The sequence below is a fragment of the Antechinus flavipes genome, chromosome 1 (assembly GCF_016432865.1).
Source record: "Antechinus flavipes isolate AdamAnt ecotype Samford, QLD, Australia chromosome 1, AdamAnt_v2, whole genome shotgun sequence".
Taxonomy (NCBI): domain Eukaryota; kingdom Metazoa; phylum Chordata; class Mammalia; order Dasyuromorphia; family Dasyuridae; genus Antechinus; species Antechinus flavipes.
The window spans coordinates 538,775,614-538,787,740 of record NC_067398.1 but is presented as its reverse complement, the minus strand read 5'-3'; the positions used below and the strand labels follow the sequence as shown (position 1 = coordinate 538,787,740).

The following is a 12,127-nucleotide window of genomic DNA, read 5'->3' as shown; positions in this document are numbered from 1 at the left end:
CTGAAACAATTGAACAACTGTTAGTCCAAAGATGCAATCATAAGAGACAAGTTACATTTTCTAACTATATATATATACATACACACACACATATACATACACACACCTACATATGTTTATCTATAATTCTACTTCTACATATATATACATATTCATAATTATATATGGTTTTTGAGAACATATATATCAAAAGATTTTCTATTGTTTATTAATAATAAGAAAAGTGGAAATTTATGAGTAAGTATTGTGAAGTACAAAGAAAGGCAAATTTTGAGCATAAATTTGGAGCAGTGTTTAATGTCAGCCTTGACACTTATTCCCTATGTTACCATTTGCAAAACATATTACTTTTCCAAGTCTTATCTATAAAATAAGAAGTTTAGATTGGCTAATACCTAAGATCCCTTCTGAATCTAAATCTTTGGCCGTAAGTTTTAGCTGCATTGAAATTTTACATTTTTTGTGTTGATATTAAAATAATTTAATATAGATTAATATTTATTAGTACAATTTAAAAAACTTGTTGAGAACATTATATATTTTATAATAGAAAATAAGTCTTAACAATAATCGATATTTCTGTATTTATAAAATCTCTTCCTTATAAGAAATTCATTCATATCAGGCATAGCATTTCCCATGTAGTTTCCTCACAATGACTCTGCAATGTAAATAACTGTTAAATAATATTTTCCACATATTATCAACAAGTTAGGCTCAGAGAGGATATTGTGAAAAGTGAATGTTAAATTTATATGTATAAGCATGTCCCATTGTTAGAATATATATATGCATATTTTATATACATATGCATAAGTATGTACATCCATATGTATGTGTATAGAAAGATTTGAGTTCAGATAACTTTATTCCTAGAACAATGCTTTCTCAGTTGTCAATCAATAAGTCAATCAATCAACAGGAATTTACTAAACACATTCTACATTCAAGACACTGTCCTAAACACTAAGAATACAAAGGCAAAAACACTGACTTGAAGAAGTCCCACTACTTTTTCATTGTTGTTTCATTTAATTTTATATCAATAATATTTTACCATTATAATTTTTTAATATTCATTTTTTTAAAGTTGATTTCTAAATGCTGTCACTTCTGCGCCCTCCCCCACCCAATGAGAAGGCAAGCAATATATCAAATATATTTGTGAAATCATAAAAAAAAATCATATTATTCATGCTACAAAAAACAAACATATATACACAAAAACAAGAAAAATGAAGAAAGTTTTTTAAAAGTATATTTAATATGCATCCATAGTTTACTGGTTCTCTCTAGAAGTAGCATTTTTCATCATAGATTCTTTGAAATTATCTTGAATCATTGTCTTGATTATAATAGGTAAGTCTTTCACACTTGAGCATCATTACATTATTGCTGTTGCTGTGCAGAATCTCCTGGTTCTGATCATTTTACTTTGCATCAATTTATATAAAACTGCCAAGGTTTTTCTGAAACTATCCTTATCATTTTGTATAGCACAATAGTACTCCATTTTGATCATATACCACGACTTTTTTTCATTCCCTAATCATTGAGTATCCCCTCAATTTCCAATTATTTACTGCTACAAAAAGAGCTGCCATGAATATTTTTGTACAAAGAACCCCCTTTTTTCCTGTTCTTTGATCCTTTGGGGTATAGATCTAGTAGTAATATTGCTGTCTCAAAGGGATATAACATAGTTTTATAATCTTTTGCACAAAATTACCAATTGTCCTTCAGAATAGTTGGACAACTTCACAACTCTACCAACAATGGCATAACTTTTTCCATATGTCCTCCAGCATTTATTCTTTTCCTTTTTGTCATATTAGCCAATCTTATAGGTGTTGTTTTAATTTCACATTTCTCTAATCGAGTGATTTAGAGGTTTTTTTCCCATGTGACTACTGATATGAACTCTTATTCAAAGAGGAAAATAAACAGGTAAACAATTATGCAAATGTAAGATTTACATGGAGTAAATGAGATGTGATCTTAGATTAAATGCTTTAGCAGAGGTAGGGTCCAACAAAGGGAATCTTGTGGAAACTAGAATTTTTGCTCAATCTTGAATTAGTGTAGGGAAAGGTAGCAATCAGAAATAAGAAGTGATACTATTTCAGCAATGAGGGTTAACCATGAAAAGGCACAGAGTCAATAGATGGAGTGTTCTGTCTCTTTTAATTTTGTCTTTCCTTTAAAAGGCTCAACCACACATTTTTTAATGATTTTGAAAATTCTGAAAGTATAAAGGTGAAACATGCTACAACTGGTTATTTAGATTAACACATTTTAGGTATACAGTCAATTCAGTCTCTATAGTTCAATAATGCCAAAATTCTTTCTTTCTTAAAATCAAAAAAGTTAAATTATATTAACCAATTAATTCAATAAAAATAGTACATCCCGCAGGGCTGTGTGGATACAGTATAAGATACAATGTTTCTCTAAATATTTGCAACAGCACATTCGAAGACTTTCAATTCCTCCTTATCATGTGATAAATGAAAAAGTACAGAAAGAATAGTTTTAGAAATTGGTCACAAACTAATGGGATAAAAAATCTAAGTTCACTTAGAGAACGAATGCACATTGTGTAAGCCTGGAAAGTCCTTTATAGCTTAAAGGTGGTATCATGATTGCTAATGACCTTCAAAAAGCATGATATTCATTATTTCCAGGTCACCCTGACATTTTACTTATTACTGAAAATATGTCACTTTCAAAGATGCACTGAAGAGTCACAGAAAAACTTTATAATATCTTCTACTTAAAAACAATTCTGTTCCCCTCTCATTGATTTTGCTCATCTTGCTCATTGCCAATAGGAACTTTTGATGATTTCATGCGGTCTGTTCTCTAAGGAACTTAAGTAGAAATCACAAATCCTCTGGAGGAGTTTAGTATATGACTGCCATAATTCAATCCTCCCTTTATTCCTTAGGGGATGTTAGAAACGTTACTCTCCAATTTATGAAATCTAGCTTTCAGAATCTCTTGCTACAATTCTGGGACAGTTTCTTCCTTTTTTTTTTTTTTTTTTTTTTTTTTTTGCTATCTTTTAAAATTTTTGTGTTGCTAATCCATAACATAATCTATCATGCTAATGACTTTGATTAGAGGTATACAAACCCTGTTTATACTTAGATCTGATTGTTTAATTTAATGAAATATTTTAAAAAGTGGTCTTCCTTAGGTGAAGTAGGACAAAAATGGGATAGTTTCAATGTGACTCTACAATGATTTATGACTTTAGAGGCAAGTGATCTGGCTTCCTTACATATAAATGAGAGAACCGGGAGACAAATTGGTTAAATGATGAGATCAAATTCATATAACAAGCTATTAGGGACAAAACTAGAAACAAAATAAAATCCTCTTTCTTTTCACTTTATCCTGGCTATCTTGGGGAAGACTTAAAATGCTCTTACAGAGAATAGGAAATTTGTTATATGGCATAATTTTAAAAATATCAGCAAAGTCTTTTTCCTCTGCAGACATAGATTCACACTAGATTAGATATAGCATAACATTTAACAATCAGATGTTTCTTGTCTCCTTAAAAATACAAATTATTCTTGGAAAAGATAACATATTAGACTTTATTGAGCTTTTTTAAAATCAGGATTAACAGATGAGCCTTCACAGGAATGGAGTTTTGATAGAAAGAAAGTGGGACAGCGAACATGATTGCATAATATTAGTGTAGCAGATAAATGGTAGGGGAAGGAGGTCTTGGTAAAGGACAAAATATAGAAAAGGGAAAGAGGTGTCAAACTTGGAGCCTCAAGTGTCAGACAAAACTCCCCTTGTATGTCAAATAATATTAAAATGTAATTGGGAAGTGTTTAAAAAATAAAAATATAATGCAACTTAGATCATGTTAGTTTGTAGTTTTCTTAATCAATATATGGCCTTTCCATCTGAGTTTGGCACCACTGGAGCTGGGCAACAATAAAAACATTATTTACTGCTTAATTGTATCTATGGCCAGCTCTTCATTACATCCAGTCACCATGGCACTCAAACTATAGTCATAACATTGACCAGTAGATGAATAATCTTATGAGAGCAAATTGGTTAACATAGAGAGAAGCAATAGAGAACTTTTTTCCCATAAAAAAACATTTTCTCACTAATAGAGGAAGCAAATAGCAATATAATAATTTTCAGAAGAAAGCCTAATGTTATATTTAAAATAAATGTGATTATTTAGTGATGCTGGAGGAATAGAATAGGAGTACTTTTTTAAAAATCATTTATTTATTTAATTATTTGCAAAGCATATTCATTGATAATTTTTCCAGCATTGACCCTTGCAACACCTTTTGTTCCAAATTTCCCCCATCTTCCCTCCACTTCCTCCCAATACATGTAGTCCAATACATGTTACATATGTTGAAATACATGTTAAATCCAATATATGTTTACATATTTATACAATCATCTTGCTGCACAGCTATCTTGATCAAGAAGGAAGGAAAAGAAAAACTGAGAACAAAAACAAAATGGAAGCAAATAACAACATGGAGAGTGAGAATGCTATGTTGTCTTCCACACTCTGATCCCATAGTTCTCTCTCTGGGTGTAGATGGCAACAAAAGTACTTCTTAAGACAACTATGACATAGTTGTCCTCATTCTCTCCATAAATTCTACTCTCAATTTCTTTGTGACTTGTAAGTGAGCTTAGATTCTCCAAGATTATTCAAACAAAGCTTAAATTCTAGTTGGATAAGCATCAAGTACACGTTTGAGATCATGTGTCTCTTGTCAGAAAATTAGGAGTAAACATAATCCAATCTCCTCATTTTATATTTCAGGAAAGTGAGAGACATAGAGGTTAATTTACTTGCCTAAACTCAAGGCAACCCAGTTAGAGATGGAATTGATTATGGAACCAAAGCCTCCAGAATACTAAGCTCAATGTTTGTTTGCTTTAGATTTTTTTTTTTTTTCATTTTATGCCAGCTGCAGAAGCAGTTGGGAATGGGAAGAGGGAAAGGATGATCTTAGAGACAGTTAGACTATACAATCTATTTATATTAAAATTTTAAATATACCATTGTAGCTTCCAGTTGATTGCCTTGCATGACTTTGCAGCCCCAAATGTCCCTAATTGCAAGGAGCAGAGGAAGGAGGAAAAAGAATGAAGTGAATGAAAAAGAAACCAAATTGTTATAAAAATCCAAAGTTTAGAGAGTGGCTCAGCTTGATAAAGTTAGTCACCAGGTTGGGGGAAAGTCAGTGAAATAGATGGAAATACAAATTGGATGTCAACCTTTGCTATAGTCTTCTCTGCTTCCATGATCTGATAGCCCCAGTTCTGAAAATGATGTGTAGGAAAAGAGGTAGCAAAAGGAGCAGAAGGTACTAAAAAAAAAATCATACAATTCTTAGAACATCCACAAATAGTAATTTAATTTACACTTACATGTAGTTTTTGTATAATAGAAAAGTTGATGCACTACTAAATAAAGCACATCTCCATTTGCTATAAATAAAAACAAAGACATAAGAAAGTTGCAGAATAATGGAAGGATGACCTGTAAGTCCTCCTCAGAATGGCAAAAAAGCTGGCACAGTTGGTTTCATTGTGTGCCTAGAGGCAACAAGAAGTATCATTTCATATGGGGACACTTCATCCTTACTCAGCTGACCTTATATGGGTCATGATGAGCTTAAGCAAATAGAGTACATGCTCATGTGTCAACATACACTGCAGGGGATAAAGCTAAGAAATTCTGAAAAAGAACTTGGCAAAATCTATCAAAACAAAGTCAAGGTATACCTTGATACTTGATGGCTTTAATATGATTATAGTATGGAGAGAAGACAGAAAACTGCTGAAAAATATTCTTCAAGATAAAGAAATGGAAAAAATCCAAGGTCTTGCAAATGACTTGAAAAGTGATCTTTTTTTTTTTCAAGAAAAAAGTCAGAAATTATTGGATGTGGTCAAGCACTCCATGACAGGATAATAATGAAAGTATTGATACCAATTGTTAAGAAATTGCTAATTATAGATGGAGCATTCATTTCAGACTCATATGTGTATTCAGATCATTATCTGATTAGATCAAAGTTCAAAGTCAGCAACAAATTTAAAGAACATTTAAAGATGAGAAGAAACTGTTCAGTGTTATTAGAGAATATCCAATCCAACTTTTTAAAATGATGTCAGCTTTGAACAAAACAATAGGCATGTTTGCTATTAGAACAGAAGGAAATATAGATGTCTAATGCATGAAAAAAAAAATTATACTCTGTCTCTTCCTCTTCTTTCTTTCCTTTTATCTTTATCATTCCTTCTTTCCCCTTTTTGTCCTCCTTTCTTCCCTTCTTTATTCCCACCTTTCCTTCTTCCTTCCTTCTTCCCTCCCTTTTTTCCTATTTGTTAATTTCTGCTTCTTTTTCCCTCCCTTCCTTTTTTCCTTCTTTCTTTTTTCTTCCCTCTTTTCCTTCCTTTCCTCTCTTTTTTCCTTTTTTCATTCTTCCTCCTTCCTTGTCTTCTTCTTTCCTTCTTCCTTCCTCTTTCCTTCCTTCCCTTTCTTCTTTTCTTCCTTCATTTCTCTCTTTCTTCCTTTTTTCTTTGTTCCTGTTTTCTTCAAATAAATTTGGAGAAGGAAGAATAGACAAAAAATAAACATATTACAATACAAGATAGCCACCACAATAAATAGAACAAAGAAGTCCAAAATCATTTCATTTAACAGATGCACTGCCACATCTAATAGAGAAAAACAAGGATATTAACATCTAAGAGCCTATTTTCAAAACATAAGAGATAATATAAAAGACTACATATTACTATAAAATGTAAAGACAAATGAATTGAGTCAAGAGACTTGAGTTCAAATCTCATCTCTGATATATTAATATCTATGTAATCTTGAGCAGATAATTTATGGATCAAAGTTTTCCCATACATAAAATGAGGGTATTAAACTGGACACCCTCTTAAAATACATTTCAGCTCTTAATCTATGATTCCATGATCCCATCACCTCATTAAAATAGCCAAAAGTAAGTAAGGAGAAAATTAACAAAAAAAGTTGAAGGTCATAGCTAATCTAGATCATTTTAATTGAAATACAACAACTAGGATTGAATTAGAACCAATCTGCTGATGCTTATAGTTTTCAATTTATTATTATTTAGATTATTTTATAGCTTTCACAATCCACTAAAAATGTGACAATGGGCAAATCATTTCACCTCACTTCAATTTCCTCATTTTTAAAAAGTAGAAGTTTGAACTAGATAAATTATATGGAGTACCTTTCATTTCTAAAACTATGAAACTATGACTCTATAATTGCTTTTTCAGGTTGTTCTGAAACTCAAATAAGAAAAAATAAGAATTACAACTTTAAATTCCTCTGTTGATGAAAATTTCTGTTATAACTTTGTGAGTTCTAGGCCTGCGATTTCTTTAGTGTATGGAGCTTTCCACAACTGAGCATATCAGAAGCCACAACAATATCATCATCTCTATCACTAATCAATACTTTGCCTATCCCTATTAGAATATATGCTCCTTGAGAGTAGGGAATTTTCTATTGATATGTTCAATGCTTACCACAACATTTTGGCTTATAGGAAGTACTTAGTAAATATTTGTAATTCATTAATTCGTTTATCTCCTTTTTTGTTGTATATTGGTCATCTAGAACAATTTTCAAACAGCTCAGATAGAATGACACATAATTCTTTACTTACTACAAGAGACTCAAACTTCATCTTCTCATCTGATTTTCATAGTAATCCTGTGGCAAAAGGAAGGCAGGTACATAACCCCCATTCTACAGGTGAAAAAGCAGAAGCTTAGATTTTAAGAGACTTGTCCAAGATTACATAATCAATCAGTAGGATAGGCAGGAGCTTGGAGATGACAAACTAGAATTGCTTTTTTCTCTTATTTTTTCTGCTCTTCCATGACATCTCACAGCCTGATTGGAGCTCTGTTCCTTCTCAGTGAAGAGTAGCTAATGTTAGTTAATCGAGTCTCCCTGAGTCATTAGTGGGTATCTGTAAAATGAGACTCATCTTATGAACCAATGGTGCAAGACTAACATATCCATTTGGAACACACACACACACACACACACACACACACATCCATACACATCAGGTAGTGAAGGAACCATGATAACTCTCATATTTAATGGCTTTTAATGATACAGATTTCATTCAGAGAAGTGATTTCAGAGAATATCTAATAGTTAAGGAAAACTTATGTTTTATTCCTAGATTGGTCAATGACTTGTTGTCTAACCTTGAACAGATAACTTATTCTCCATGTATGTTTGTTTACATATCTGAAAAAATATATATATATAAGAATGGCTTTTTCTATCCAAAGTGGCATGAGAATTCATTAATTAAAAGTAGTGCTGCATCCTATCTCCTCTGATGAAAACTGCAATATAAATGCAGAGTACTTGCAGCTGGAAACAAGGATAGATGCTATTATAGCCAGCATAGGGAAGGTGGAACTATTGATCGAGGGTGACTTCTAAATAAAGATATATGGTACCAAATAGTCTTAACATTGAAAAAGGCATTTCAAGGACTGTCACCATCATGACGTCCTTCCCACAGGGAATATATACTCCCTCAACAGTATAAAGAGAATTGAAAGCATCAAAGATATTTTTGAGCCTGCTTATTTCCAATGAAGAAGCAAAATGTCTTTGCAATAAAGCATCAGGAAAGATATCAAAAGGTTTCTCAATTGCATGAGTCAATGGTTCTTGCTTAGCTTGGCTAACCAAGCAGTGTGGTCATTATCTGTTCTTCTCACTATGCTCCCAACATCCTCCAATTATTCACCAGATGAAAACAATCTCTAATAAACATCAAGCCATAATAATTGGCTGTACCCTATCTAGTCCAATTGATAATCTCTGACTTGGCAGAAGGAATGAAGCCAGAATGCAGTCAGTGTCCAGGAAGCAAAAACCCCATTTCCTGTAGAGATGAAAATAAATGGTAGAGATGCTGCCAAGAATATGATGTCATGAAGTTGCTGGAGAGTATAGGAAATGATTTAAGGATAAAGCCTCCAGAGAAGACCTGGGCCGGCTAGATATAAATCAAACACCAAAACACCTTGACAAAGAATTCCATTCTGATCACTGGAACCTCATTAGGAAGATACAACCTTTAGGTTTTTTTTTAAATTGCCTTAAAAGAAACTGGGTAATGAAAATAATCTATCAGCTCAGACGATATATGCACTTTCTACTAATGAGACAGCAAACCCAGGGGTATTTTTAAAGAAAGAAAGAAAGAAACCTTGCCTCAGATTAGCATAATTTGTGGAAGAGCAATTTTAATATGTATTTGTAAAATTTTTAAAAAATGACCTGCCCTCAAGAGGGTATTAAAACTAAATAGCTGGCTTCTTACTGATTCTCTGAATCGTGACCTAATCGGGGGGGCATTTATTCTCCCCTCTTTGTTTTTATAATTAATGTCACTTATGCTTGGCCAATAGGGACAGCATTTTGGGTTGTGCACCATAAAGGAAAATAAAACCTTGGCTTTTCTTTCCTGAGCCTAGTACTAGTAGTCAAGGTAATGACTTAGAAAATGTTTACCTCCAAAAAGATCACAGAGCTCTAATAGACTATAATCAGACTATACTCAAAGTATATACTTATACTGCACATTCATAACATCACTTTTCCACCATATCCCTCACTTCTTTATCATATCCTTTTTTTCTGGGAGGGGAAGTATGATATGAACTCATCAAAAATTTTTAATATTAGAGACTTATTTGATGATACCAAGAAATTAAATTACTCACCTGGGATCACTAAGTCAGCATGTAACAGCCAAATTGTGTCATGGGTGGATTGCTAAACCTGCAATAAAGAAGATGGGAGTTTGATTTCTGCTTCATATACTTTCTACTTGTGTGACTCTTGGCAATTCACTCAAACTTTCTCAGCCCTCAGTCTCCACATCTGTAAAATGGGGCTAATGATAGAATCTACCTCCAAGAAATGCTGTGGAATTCAAATGAAATAACACATGGAAAGAGCTTTGAAAATCACAAATCATAAAAATGCTATTCATTACTATTAGTAGTAGTAGCAAAATATCAATCTTGAACTCAAGTTTCCTTGACTCCTCTTTCCACTATGACTATACTGCACCTCTTCATATATTTATACCCTTCTTTTTTTCCATTAAATATGGGAACTAAATATTTCATTTCCTTCTCAAACGCTCTGAAAGCATTTGGGGGTTATAATAGAATCTATTTGCATCTTTCTACTGGTATAGCACAAATAGCATCCAGGTATTCAGAGCAAAGCAACCAAGTATCCTCAAAGCTCTGAGGATGCTGATATATATATAAATAATTGTGTTGTTTTCAAGATCAGTATACTACACACACACACACAAACACACACACACACACACACACACACACACACACGAAAAAAAAAAAAACTATCAGATGAAAACAGGTCAACTAGAAGGAGTCAAGGAGTCGGAGGTCACAGAAAAGGGAATGATCCATGAAGCATTTGCAGCTCAATGTGCTGTTTTATCTTTCGATAAACTCAAGCATTTGCTTTCCACTCCATAGTTTGCAAAACCTCAGTGGGAAGGACAGGCTAAAAGCAGCTTTGGAAAACCATAAGAATGAATTGAATCTCAAACTGCTCCTGGGCAATAATCATATCTTTTGTGCTACCGTTCTGTTATAATTAAACAATTCCCCACTGGCGTCATATTGAGCTAATATGCTTCTTTTGCCAACAGGCCGCTAAAGGCTTATATTAAATATCCAGTAATGAGACAGCTTTGCCCTCCTACTGTCACAATTATTTTTAATATGTCAAATAAGATGAACCCATTATGATAATATATTACCTCAGCTGTCCCCTAAAGAGTTCAAAGCACTTTCAAATTTATTATCTCATATTCTCACAACAGCCTTTTAAAGAAGACAGGGACCATTAGCATCCCCATTTCACAGAAAGGGAAACTGTAGGGCAGAGAAAAAAGAACAATTATAATGATTCACTTTCACTCACAACAGTCTTGTGGGGCAGATATCATAATATTCTTTCCATTTTACACCAAAGTCAACTGAGTCACAGATGGATTAAGTAGTCCCTGCTACTTAGCCACCAAGTAATAGAGCCAACATTCAAACACAGAATTTCTGACTTGGAATCAAGGTGACTAAGTGTTTCAGGCCTAGAGTCAGGAGAACCTAAGTTCAAATTCAACCTCAGATACTTACTAGCTGCATGATACTGGACAAGTCACTTTACTCTGTTTGCCTCAGGTTCCTTATTTGTAAAGTAAAAGGAAATTTCCTCTAGTATCTTTTCCAAGAAAATCTCAAATGGAGTCATGAAGAATCAGACATAATTGAAACAACCTAGCCACCACCACAACTTCATCAGTACTAAGAGATGAAAGTAGAACATGCCTGCACAATTAATTCAACTATTTCAACTAAATTGACATGAGTTCACTCAAATGAGTGGTCAGTGACATCATCCCAGTCAAATCAGTTATGGGAAATTGTTATTTGACTACAGGAATCCAAATGTTAAATGAAATTAGACTGTTGTTTGACTGAAATAACTAATATTTTTAAGTTCAAATCATTCCCTATGGTATAGAGAAGAAGAGGTGAAGATGGTTAGGTCTCTGGAATATAGGATTTAGAGCTGGCGTGGAACTCAGAATCATGCAGTATAACTTGCTCCTTTTACAGATGAGAAAACTAAGGTTCAGAGGGATTACAGGACATAGTCATGTTCAGATTAGCAATAAATAGTAAAGTGTGGATTAGCAAAATCAATTTTTCCCCCTGAGGCAATTGGGATTAAGTGACTTGCCCAGGGTCACACAGCTGGGAAGTATTAAGTGTCTGAGGTCAAATTTAAATTTAGGTCTTCCTGACTTCAGGGCTGGTGCTCTATCCACTGCACCACCTAGTTGTTCCAAAACTATTTTTTTTAAACTCCCACTTTGGTGCTATTTACCTAATAGTATGCTATCTCTTTAACAGTGTTATCATTTTCATTTCATTACATTTCTTTGTCTTATTTCTGTTTTTATTTGTTTGCATGAGAATATATGCA

General features: G+C 33.1%; 1 long non-coding RNA gene across 2 annotated transcripts in view; it reads right to left on the bottom strand.

Moving 5' to 3' along the window:
- Positions 1–4,247: 4,247 nt before the first annotated feature.
- The window catches only part of LOC127544116 (uncharacterized), a 276,661-nt gene continuing 268,781 nt past the window's right edge, over positions 4,248–12,127 (bottom strand). For both annotated transcript variants that reach the window (XR_007949371.1, XR_007949372.1), the window contains 3 exons: positions 9,820–9,877; positions 7,725–7,807; positions 4,248–6,607 (listed from right to left, as the gene is read on the bottom strand). This is a non-coding gene — a long non-coding RNA (uncharacterized LOC127544116). The remainder of the gene's footprint in view (positions 6,608–7,724; positions 7,808–9,819; positions 9,878–12,127) is intronic.